General features: G+C 36.9%; 3 non-coding genes across 3 annotated transcripts; all 3 read left to right on the plus strand.

Annotated features, from left to right (window-relative positions):
* Positions 1-2629: 2629 nt before the first annotated feature.
* Positions 2630-2701, plus strand: trnad-guc (transfer RNA aspartic acid (anticodon GUC)). The gene has a single exon. It is a non-coding gene; the product is annotated as a tRNA-Asp (tRNA).
* A 1603-nt stretch (positions 2702-4304) lies between these two features.
* On the plus strand, positions 4305-4376 carry trnad-guc (transfer RNA aspartic acid (anticodon GUC)). The gene has a single exon. It is a non-coding gene; the product is annotated as a tRNA-Asp (tRNA).
* Positions 4377-5388: 1012 nt separating this feature from the next.
* On the plus strand, positions 5389-5460 carry trnad-guc (transfer RNA aspartic acid (anticodon GUC)). Its single transcript has one exon. It is a non-coding gene; the product is annotated as a tRNA-Asp (tRNA).
* The last annotated feature ends 7454 nt before the right edge of the window (positions 5461-12914 follow it).

The following is a 12914-nucleotide window of genomic DNA, read 5'->3' on the forward strand; positions in this document are numbered from 1 at the left end:
GTCACGCGGAAGACCGTGGTTCGATTCCCCGACGGGGAGTTCTTATCTGACCGTCTTACATACACAGAATAAATAATAAAAGATCATTTGTTAAGTTGTATTTCGTAAGGCAAAATTATAAGAAAAAACAAAGACTATAAATATGTTTAAAAGAAACATGTGTCCTGTTTACATATTCATAAAGTTCATTATGTGCTCGTTAGTATAGTGGACAGTATCTCCGCCTGTCACGCGGAAGACCGGGGTTCGATTCCCCGACGGGGAGTCTTTTTATTTCCGTTAGTCTTGCATGTATAGACAAAATAAACAATCTTTGATCCTTTAAGTTTGACGCACTGTGACGACAAGAATTAATAAAAAGACCAGGATTTGGTGGCTTTGGCCACTTACAGGCCTACTGAAACCCACTACTACCGATCATCGCAGTCTGATAGTTTATACATCAATGATGAAATATTAACATTGCAACACATGCCAATACGGCCGGTTTAGTTTACTAAATTGCAATTTTAAATTTGGCGGGGAAGTATCATGCTAAAACGTCACGGTATGATGATGCGTGCGCGTTACGTCACGCATTGTAGAGGACATTTTATTCCAGCACCGTCACAGCTATAAGTCGTCTCTTTTCATCGCATAATTCCACAGTATTCTGGACATTTGTGTTGCTGAATTTTTTGCAGTTTGTTCAATGAATAGTGGAGACGTCAAAGAAGAAAGCTGTAGGTGTATTGCGGCCGCCTTTAGCAAAACAAACACAGCCGGTGTTTCATTGTGCACAGTCCCGAAAGATGACAGTGAAGCATTACTATGGAACAGAGCGGTCAAGCGAACACGGTTGGATTGGACCACACATATCAGATTATGTTGTATGGATCTTTGATGAACCACCTGAAATTAACTAATGCATTTGACCTACTTGTGCACTTTTTTTTTACTCCAGACTTATAAACTGCTACTGGTAAAAGCAAAAATCTTTTTTAAATATATATTGCAGTAATCATCTCCAAATATAACATCTACAAAAGTAAAACAAAAAATAAAGCACCCCTACATCTCTGGGTTTTTTATATTATTTAATTTCCATTTATGGCAATGTGGCTAATCCTATTTCAGATACACAAAACTATAAATTATACACAAAACAATAAAGCCACAGTAGTAGAATAAATGAACAACTGTTGTGTGTCTGTTCAGGGAATCATTTTCTGAGAAGTAAACTGTAACGTCTCCTTTTCACTCTGGACAGACATGGAAATGTTACAGTAACTGTTATACAGTTGAGCAGTGGTTCCCAACTGCTGGGTCGTGACATAAAAGTGGATTGTGTGTCATTTTCAGTGAGTCGCAGTCAGATGTCTGCATGAAAAAAAAAAGTTTAGGGAGAAAAAAAAACAATTGTGGCAACAAAACCAGATATTTTTAGCCATTTTTCTAGTGACTATTAGTGTGTATTTTAGCAAAAGGCAAACCGACTAACAAGTTGGAGGAGGACTCAGGACAGACATGGAAATATATTTTTAAAAAATCTAAATGGGGCAAAAAAACCCCGATATTTTCAGCCATCATTCTGAAAACAAATACAGAAATGTTAATATTTTTCTGGAAACAAAACCAGATGCTTTAGCTGTAGCCATTTTTCTGGTGACAAAACAAGATCATTTTAGTCAAAGTCACACCGATTAACAAGACAAGTCTACTGTGCTATTTTTCTGTGAAATAAACTTGAATGATTTAAACATTTGGCTCACGACTTGATGATATGGAAAAATGTTTTTCTTCCTGAAGATAAACCATTTGAGAAGCACTCAACTCACACATGCTGACTCAAAATCATCATTGATGCAGAACCAGCAGACAATAACCAACATGATGTTTCATGTTCATTGGAAATTCCCCCGACAGCTCGTACAGCAAATGAATATGTTTGTCTTGATACAAGGAATAAAGTTAGCTAACTTAGCATCAACTTAAGACAATGATGTTGCCTAGCTAGCTAGGACTTCACTTACATCTCTCATTCCTGCTGCTTCTCTGCTGCGGGCGAATAACTTTCTGATATCCATCTAGGAGTTACAGTTTGAGTCAAATCAAAATCAAAATAATATAGTTAACAAATTGTTGTTGGCTAACGTTACCTACCTCACGCAGTGGTTCTCATCCTCTCCCTCTCTCTCTCTCTCTCTCTCTCTCTCTCTCTCTCTCTCAACTGAAGTCTTGATCCACATGTGAATAAATTACCATATTAATTAGCCATGTGCTCATTGTTACTGGAGTGAATACAGTAGCAATCAATTACCATACTAAGTAGTATGTGCGCTGTTGTCTATTTTATGTATGTATGAATGAATGAATGAATGAATGAATGGTTTATTTTGAGCCATGCAAACAAAACAAGAGAATGACATAAAATACAAAATAAATATATAAATACATTATTTCTACACCTACATTGAAAACATTACATGTGACTAATCTTGTTTGGGTCCCTATTAAAAGGTTCATTTGTTCAACCTCGGCCCGCGACTTTGTTCGGTTTAAAATTTTGGCCCACTTTGTATTAGAGTTTAACACCCCTGTTTTGCGGTGATACCAAAAATATCACTAATTTTACACGGAAGGCTCGACATCCTCGTTAGTATAGTGGACAGTATCTCCGCCTGTCACGCGGAAGACCGGGGTTCGATTCCCTGACGGGGAGTTCTTTTCTGAACGTCTTATATAAACAGAATAATTAATAAAAGATAATTTGTTAAGCTGGATTTTTTAAGGCAAAATTATAAGAAAAAACACATACTATAGATATGTTTGAAAGAAACATGTGCCCTATTTACATATTCATGAGGTTCATCATATCCTCGTTAGTATAGTGAACAGTATCCTGACGGGGATTTTTTTCTGACCGTCTTACATACACAGAATAAATAATAAAAGATGATTTGTTAAGTTGTATTTTTTAAGGCAAAATTATAAGAAAAAACCCAGACTATAAATATGTTTAAAAGAAACGTGTGTCCTATTTACATGTTCATACACTTCATCCCGTCCTCGTTAGTATAGTGGACAGTATCTCCGCCTGTCACGTGGACGATTCCCCGACGGGGAGTTCTTTTCTGACCGTCTTACATACACAGAATAAATAATAAAAGATCATTTATTAAGTTGTATTTCTTAAGGCAAAATTATAAGAAAAAACACAGACTTTGAAAGAAACATGTGTCCTATTTACATATTCATAAAGTTTATCATGTCCTTGTTAGTATAGTGGACAGTATCTCCGCCTGTCACGCGGAAGACCGGGGTTCGATTCCCTGACGGGGAGTTCTTTTCTGACTGTCTTACATAAACAGAATAATTAATAAAAGATAATTTGTTAAGATGGATTTTTAAAGGAAAAATTATAAGAAAAAACACATACTATAGATATGTTTGAAAGAAACATGTGTCCTATTTACATATTCATGAGGTTCATCATATCCTCGTTAGTATAGTGGACAGTATCCTGACGGAGAGTTTTTTTCTGACCGTCTTACATACACAGAATAAATAATAAAAGATGATTTGTTAAGTTGTATTTCTTACGGCAAAATTATAAGAAAAAACACAGACTATAATTATGTCTGAAAGAAACATGTGTCCTATTTACATAGCCATGGGTTTAATCATATCCTCGTTAGTATAGTGGGCAGTATCTCCGCCTGTCACGCGGAAGACCGGGGTTCGATTCCCTGACGGGGGGTTCTTTTCTGGCCGTCTTACATACACAGAATAATTAATAAAAGATAATTTGTTAAGTTGTATTTCTTAAGGTAAAATAATAAGAAAAAACACAGACTATAAATATGTTTAAAAGAAACATGTGTCCTATTTACATATTCATAAAGTTCATCATGTCCTCGTTAGTATAACCCTAACCCTAACTCCCCGACGGGGAGTTTTTTTCTGAACGCCTTACATACACAGAATAAATAATAAAATATGATTTGTTAAGTTGTATTTTTTAAGGCAAAATTATAAGAAAAAACACAGACTATAAATATGTTTAAAAGAAACATGTCTCCTATTTACATGTTCATACACTTCATCACGTCCTCGTTAGTATAGTGGACAGTATCTCCGCCTGTCACACGGACGATTCCCCGACGGGGAGTTCTTTTCTGACCGTCTTACATACACAGAATAAATAATAAAATATTATTTATTAAATTGTAATTCTTAAGGCAAAATTATAAGAAAAAACACAGACCGAAAATATGTTGAAAAGAAACATGTGTCCTATTTACATATTTTTAAAAGTCATCAAATCCTCGTTAGTATAGTGGACAGTATCTCCGCCTGTCACGCGGAAGACCGGGGTTCGATTCCCCGACGGGGAGTTCTATTCTGACCGTCTTACATACACAGAATAAATAATAAAAGATCATTTGTTAAGTTGTATTTCGTGAGGCAAAATTATAAGAAAAAAACGGCATGGGTGTCAAACTCAGGCCCGCGGGCCAAATTATGGCCCGCCGTGTAATTTAATTTGGCCCTTGAGGCAATATCAAATTAGAATTAGAGCTGGCCAGCCGCTGTAACACCGCATTCACCGCTAATACTCTTACTTGCCAACCCTCCCGATGGTCAACAGCCATACAGGTCAAACTGAGGGTGGCCGTATAAACAGCTTTAACACTGTTAAAAATATGCGCCACAGTGTGAACCCACACCAAACAAGAATGGCAAACACATTTCGGGAGAAAATCCGCACCGTAACACAACATAAACACAACAGAAAATATACCCAGAATCCTTTGCAGCACTAACTATTCCTGGAAGCTACAATATACAACCCTTGCTTTCACCAAACCCTTTCCACCTCAACCCTGCCACCGACAATAGGCATTCAATTTATATTTAAATTTGGATATGCCATTGATATTTTTTGATTATTATTATTATTTGAAACTCGATTGTGCATGTCACTCTAAAGTTATATAAGCCTTGCTTGTTCAATATTTAATGCAAAACTTGTTTGGGTCCCTATTAAAAGGTTCATTTGTTCAACCTCGGCCCGCGACTTTGTCCGGTTTTAAATTTTGGCCCACTCTGTATTGGAGTCTGACACCCCTGATTTGCGGTGATACCAAAGATATCACTAACTTGACGCAGTAGCTTCGACGTCCTCGTTAGTATAGAGGACAGTATCTCCGCCTGTCACGCGGAAGACCGTGGTTCGATTCCCCGACGGGGAGTTCTTTTCTGACCATCTTACATACACAGAATAAATAATAAAAGATAATTTGTTAAGTTGTATTTTGTAAGGCAAAATTATAAGAAAAAACACAGACTATAAATATGTTTAAAAGAAACATGTGTCCTATTTACATATTCATAAAGTTCATCATGTCCTCGTTAGTATAGTGGACAGTATCTCCGCCTGTCACGCGGAAGACCGGGGTTCGATTCCCCGACGGGGAGTCTTTTTATTTCCGTTAGTCTTGCATGTATAGACAAAATAAACAATCTTTGATCCTTTAAGTTTGACGCACTGTGACGACAAGAATTAATAAAAAGACCAGGATTTGGTGGCTTTGGCCACTTACAGGCCTACTGAAACCCACTACTACCGATCATCGCAGTCTGATAGTTTATACATCAATGATGAAATATTAACATTGCAACACATGCCAATACGGCCGGTTTAGTTTACTAAATTGCAATTTTAAATTTGGCGGGGAAGTATCATGCTAAAACGTCACGGTATGATGATGCGTGCGCGTTACGTCACGCATTGTAGAGGACATTTTATTCCAGCACCGTCACAGCTATAAGTCGTCTCTTTTCATCGCATAATTCCACAGTATTCTGGACATTTGTGTTGCTGAATTTTTTGCAGTTTGTTCAATGAATAGTGGAGACGTCAAAGAAGAAAGCTGTAGGTGTATTGCGGCCGCCTTTAGCAAAACAAACACAGCCGGTGTTTCATTGTGCACAGTCCCGAAAGATGACAGTGAAGCATTACTATGGAACAGAGCGGTCAAGCGAACACGGTTGGATTGGACCACACATACAAATTACAGTGTATTATGCAGCGATCAATTCGAAAGATCTTGTTTTGAAGAGGGTCCCTTTCGAAGGGCAGAGATGGGCATCGCCACCACCCGTCGACTGGTGCTGAAGAAAGGTACGGGGCCGACCTTCAGGTTGTACAGGTACGACCATATAATCTCACTAAAACACTAGTAACACAATAAGCAGATAAGGGTTTTTCCAGAATTATCCTAGTATATTTGTTTAATAACATCTGAATCGCTCCCGCTGTATAGTCTTTTTTCCCCCCCCCCAGTCCTTCACTCTCACATTCCTCATCCACGAATCTTTCGTCCTCGCTCAAATTAATGGAAAAATCCTCGCTTTCTCGGTCCGAGTCGCTCTCGCTGCTGGTGGCCATGATTGTAACCAATGTTCAGAGGTGAGGAGCTCCACAACCCATGACGTCACACCAGGGGCGTCACTAGACCTAATACTGTACTGGGGGACACCTGGGGCACAAATAATTCATGTGAGCGTGCAAAGCGCGCAAGCAAAAACATTTTTAGCACTTATTTATCATAAAAAATACATAAATAGTGCTTTAAACTAGGAAATCATATCAGATTATGTTGTATGGATCTTTGATGAACCACCTGAATTTAACTAATGCATTTGACCTACTTGTGCACTTTTTTTTTACTCCAGACTTATAAACTGCTACTGGTAAAAGCAAAAATCTTTTTTAAATATATATTGCAGTAATCATCTGCAAATTTAACATCTACAAAAGTAAAACAAAAAATAAAGCACTCCTACATCTCTGGGTTCTTTTATATTATTTAATTTCCATTTATGGAAATGTGGCTAATCCTATTTCAGATACACAAAACTATAAAATATACACAAAACAATAAAGCCACAGTAGTAGAATAAATGAACAACTGTTGTGTGTCTGTTCAGGGAATCCTTTTCTGAGAAGTAAACTGTAACGTCTCCTTTTCACTTTTGCAAAGTGGTCAATCACTCTGGACAGACATGGAAATATTACAGTAACTGTTATACAGTTGACCAGTGGTTCCCAACTGCTGGGTCGTGACATAAAAGGGGATTGTGTGTCATTTTCAGTGAGTCACAGTCACATGTGTGCATGAAAAAAAAAAGTTTAGGGAGAAAAAAAAACAATTGTGGCAACAAAACCAGATATTTTTAGCCATTTTTCTAGTGACTATTAGTGAGTATTTTAGCAAAAGGCAAACCGACTAACAAGTTGGAGGAGGACTCAGGACAGACATGGAAATATATTTTTTTTAAATCTAAATGGGGCAACAAAACCCAATATTTTCAGCCATTTCTGTATTTGTTTTCTGAAAACAAATACAGAAATGTTATTATTTTTTCTGGAAACAAAACCAGATGCTTTAGCTGTAGCCATTTTTCTGGTGACAAAACAAGATTATTTTAGTCAAAGTCACACCGATTAACAAGACAAGTCTGCTGTGCTATTTTTCTGTGAAATAAACTTGAATGATTTAAACATTTGGCTCACGACTTGATGATATGGAAACATGTTTTTCTTCCTGAAGATAAACCATTTGAGAAGCACTCAACTCACACATGCTGACTCAAAATCATCATTGATGCAGAACCAGCAGACAATAACCAACATGATGTTTCATGTTCATTGGAAATTCCCCCGACAGCTCGTACAGCAAATGAATATGTTTGTCTTGATACAAGGAATAAAGTTAGCTAACTTAGCATCAACTTAAGACAATGATGTTGCCTAGCTAGCTAGGACTTCACTTACATCTCTCATTCCTGCTGCTTCTCTGCTGCAGGCGAATAACATTCTTAAATCCATCTAGGAGTTACAGTTTGAGTCAAATCAAAATCAAAATAATGTAATTAACAAATTGCTGTTGGCTAACGTTACCTACCTCACGCAGTGGTTCTCATCCTCTCTGTCTCTGTCTCTCTCTCGCTCTCTCTCTCTCTCTCTCTCTCTCTCTCTCTCTCAACCGAAGTCTCGATCCACATGTGAATAAATTACCATATTAATTAGCCATGTGCTCATTGTTAATGGAGTGAATACAGTAGCAATAAATTACCATACTAAGTAGTATATGCGCTGTTGTCTATGTTATGTATGAATGAATGAATGAATGGTTTATTTTGAGCCATGCAAACAAAACAAGAGAATGACATAAAATACAAAATAAATATATAAATACATTATTTTTACACCTACATTGAAAACATTACATGTGACTAATCTTTTGTAGATGTCAAGATTGGCTCAAAAGGGAGTGGGAAGAAGTAAACTTATTAGGTCCCACCCCTATACATATACAATATATATATATACAATATATAATACAATGATATATATAATATAATTCAGTTCAGTGGTTGCTGCGTGGATGCTATATATTATCTATATATAATACATTTAAATTCACACACACTTACATATATACATATGTACACACACATATATACAATTTATATATATATATACATATAGATACATATACATATATATATATATATATATATATATATATATACACACATACATACATACACATACACTCATAATCACATACATACACAAATGCATATACCCAAAATACACATATGTCCATCACACACACACACACACACACACACACACACACACACACACACACACACACACACACACACCTATATAAATACTATATATATATGATAGTATATATAATATACACTTTTGTCTAAACATTATTAACAGTTTATGGTGCCTATGGGAACAAGCTTTCATTTTGACTGTGATTTTAGTGGTTAAAAGTGGATCTGTGACTGTGGAGCTACTGCTCCTGATCAACAGGACCTGAGGACCACTCTTGCTATGTGTCCTATGCTGTGCATTAAAAGAGACGAGGGGAGCCCCCTGCCAGAGGAGTTATCCACGAACATAAGATCCCCCACTCGCCTGCCCTGTACTCCAGATAGTGTACCCAAATCCCTTTTCTTAGTTTCCATCGGCACCAATTCTTTAGTCAGAATTCATATTTGTTTTTACATTTGCAGAATATTAGTATTACTCAAACTGCATATAGAATAGAATAGAATAGAATAGAGTTTTATTGTCATTATTGCAAGAACAACGAAATTGGATTGTCTGTACACACACACACACACACACACACACACACACACACACACACACACACACACACACACACACACACACACACACACACACACACACACACACACACAATTCAATGTATTCCTCTTAATGATACTAATTCATATAGTTTAACTAGTTGGGTGATGTCATAGAAGTAATAATAATAATAATGATAATATCAACAATGACTAAACAATAATGATAACGATAATGATAACAATAATAATAACAATATGAACAATAGCAATAGCAATGACAATAAATTATGACAATAATACATATAAAATAATGAAGATGATGATGACGATGATAATAACAACAACAATAATAATGATAATAATAATCATTATTAGCCAGTGATGGAGTTTAACACTTAGGCATCCATGTTCACATTCATATACATTGCCCATACCATTTTTTTGTATCTTGTTTTGAACTGATGGACATTTGGACATTGCTTGAGCCCCACATCCAATCCGTTCCAAAGTTTCACTCCACGCACAGACACACAAACTTTTCCTGGTAGTTCTTACTGTTGGAATAGTAAAGATACTACACCCCCTTAGATTATGAACTCCTTCTCTGTGTTTGAAATGTATTTGAATATTGGCAAGTAGAACCTTTTTATGGGTTGTACTTGTATAGCGCTTTTCTACCTTCAAGGTACTCAAAGCGCTTTGACACTACTTCCACATTTACCCATTCACACACACATTCACTCACTGATGGAGGGAGCTGCCATGCAAGTTTGCTTTAAATAGTAATTGAGCTGTATTAAAATCAACTAGAGCAGGCAGTTTTAATCATTTAGATTGTAAAAATAAAATATTTGTGTGGTCACAATATCCCACCTTGTGTAGAATTCTTATTGCACGTTTTTGGAGTGTAACCAGGGGATGTAGTGAAGTTTTGTAGTTGTTGCCCCAGATTTCTATGCAGTAATTTAGATATGGCAAGACCAATGAACAATATAATAAATGCACAGCTGTGTAATTTAAGAAGAATTTGGATTTATTGATAATAGAGATGGTTTTGGAGATTTTGCTTTGTATATGTCTTATGTGTGGTTTCCAGCTTAATTTATTATCAATAGTGACTCCTAAGAATTTAATTTCTGACACCGTTTCTAGAATCACGCCATCTATATTTATTGCTGGTCCTGGATTGGAATAGCCGAATAACATAACTTTTGTTTTCTTTAAATTAAGGGATAATTTGTTTATATCTAACCATGTTTTTAATTTTGCAAGTGGATACAAAATTTGTATAATTATCGTTTGTAGACTTAAAACTCTGAAGCTTTTTTTTTTTATTGGTGAAAGTTTTACTGGGGCACTGCAGATCAACAGTGGGGCACGTGCCCCAGTGAAATATGTCTGGCGACGCCCCTGGACCCACCATCATCAAAAGAATCAAGCAGGGACACACAATACAAATATCTCAAAAACTTTGAATTATATTTTTATTTAAACCACATTAAACAACTCAACGAACATCCTACAAGTCTGCTGATTGATTCCATCATTTTTCCCGGGGGTTGTAAGAGTGCCCGCCTAACATGTACAATGTTTTAACGGTCAAACATGAAAGAGAATCATTGTATCATTTACGGCATGGGTGTCAAACTCTGGCCCGCAGGCCAAATTTGGCCCGCCGTGTAATTTAATTTGGCCCTTGAGGCAATATCAAATTAGAATTAGAGCTGGCCAGCCGCTGTAACACCGCATTCACTGCTAATACTCTTACTTGCCAACCCTCCCGATGGTCAACAGCCATACAGGTCAAACTGAGGGTGGCCGTATAAACAACTTTAACACTGTTAAAAATATGCGCCACAGTGTGAACCCACACCAAACAAGAATGACAAACACATTTCGGGAGAAAATCCGCACCGTAACACAACATAAACACAACAGAAAAAATACCCAGAATCCCTTGCAGCACTAACGCTTCCTGGAAGCTACAATATACAACCCTTGCTATCACCAAACCCTGTCCACCTCAACCCCGCCGCCGACAATAGGCATTCAATTTATATTTAAATTTGGATATGCCATAGATATTTTTTGATTGTTATTATTATTTGAAACTCGATTGTGCATGTCACTCTAAAGTTACATAAGCCTTGCTTGTTCAATATTTAATGCAAAACTTGTTTGGGTCCCTATTAAAAGGTTCATTTGTTCAACCTCGGCCCGCGACTTTGTTCGGTTTTAAATTTTGGCCCACTCTGTATTGGAGTTTGACACCCCTGATTTGCGGTGATACCAAAGATATCACTAATTTTACACGAAAGTTTCAACGTCCTCGTTAGTATAGTGGACAGTATCTCCGCCTGTCACGCGGAAGACCGTGGTTCGATTCCCCGACGGGGAGTTCTTATCTGACCGTCTTACATACACAGAATAAATAATAAAAGATCATTTGTTAAGTTGTATTTCGTAAGGCAAAATTATAAGAAAAAACAAAGACTATAAATATGTTTAAAAGAAACATGTGTCCTGTTTACATATTCATAAAGTTCATTATGTGCTCGTTAGTATAGTGGACAGTATCTCCGCCTGTCACGCGGAAGACCGGGGTTCGATTCCCCAACGGGGAGTCTTTTTATTTCCGTTAGTCTTGCATGTATAGACAAAATAAACAATCTTTGATCCTTTAAGTTTGACGCACTGTGACGACAAGAATTAATAAAAAGACCAGGATTTGGTGGCTTTGGCCACTTACAGGCCTACTGAAACCCACTACTACCGATCATCGCAGTCTGATAGTTTATACATCAATGATGAAATATTAACATTGCAACACATGCCAATACGGCCGGTTTAGTTTACTAAATTGCAATTTTAAATTTGGCGGGGAAGTATCATGCTAAAACGTCACGGTATGATGATGCGTGCGCGTTACGTCACGCATTGTAGAGGACATTTTATTCCAGCACCGTCACAGCTATAAGTCGTCTCTTTTCATCGCATAATTCCACAGTATTCTGGACATTTGTGTTGCTGAATTTTTTGCAGTTTGTTCAATGAATAGTGGAGACGTCAAAGAAGAAAGCTGTAGGTGTATTGCGGCCGCCTTTAGCAAAACAAACACAGCCGGTGTTTCATTGTGCACAGTCCCGAAAGATGACAGTGAAGCATTACTATGGAACAGAGCGGTCAAGCGAACACGGTTGGATTGGACCACACATATCAGATTATGTTGTATGGATCTTTGATGAACCACCTGAAATTAACTAATGCATTTGACCTACTTGTGCACTTTTTTTTTACTCCAGACTTATAAACTGCTACTGGTAAAAGCAAAAATCTTTTTTAAATATATATTGCAGTAATCATCTCCAAATATAACATCTACAAAAGTAAAACAAAAAATAAAGCACCCCTACATCTCTGGGTTTTTTATATTATTTAATTTCCATTTATGGCAATGTGGCTAATCCTATTTCAGATACACAAAACTATAAATTATACACAAAACAATAAAGCCACAGTAGTAGAATAAATGAACAACTGTTGTGTGTCTGTTCAGGGAATCATTTTCTGAGAAGTAAACTGTAACGTCTCCTTTTCACTCTGGACAGACATGGAAATGTTACAGTAACTGTTATACAGTTGAGCAGTGGTTCCCAACTGCTGGGTCGTGACATAAAAGTGGATTGTGTGTCATTTTCAGTGAGTCGCAGTCAGATGTCTGCATGAAAAAAAAAAGTTTAGGGAGA

The sequence above is a fragment of the Nerophis ophidion genome, linkage group LG03 (assembly GCF_033978795.1).
Source record: "Nerophis ophidion isolate RoL-2023_Sa linkage group LG03, RoL_Noph_v1.0, whole genome shotgun sequence".
Classification (NCBI taxonomy): domain Eukaryota; kingdom Metazoa; phylum Chordata; class Actinopteri; order Syngnathiformes; family Syngnathidae; genus Nerophis; species Nerophis ophidion.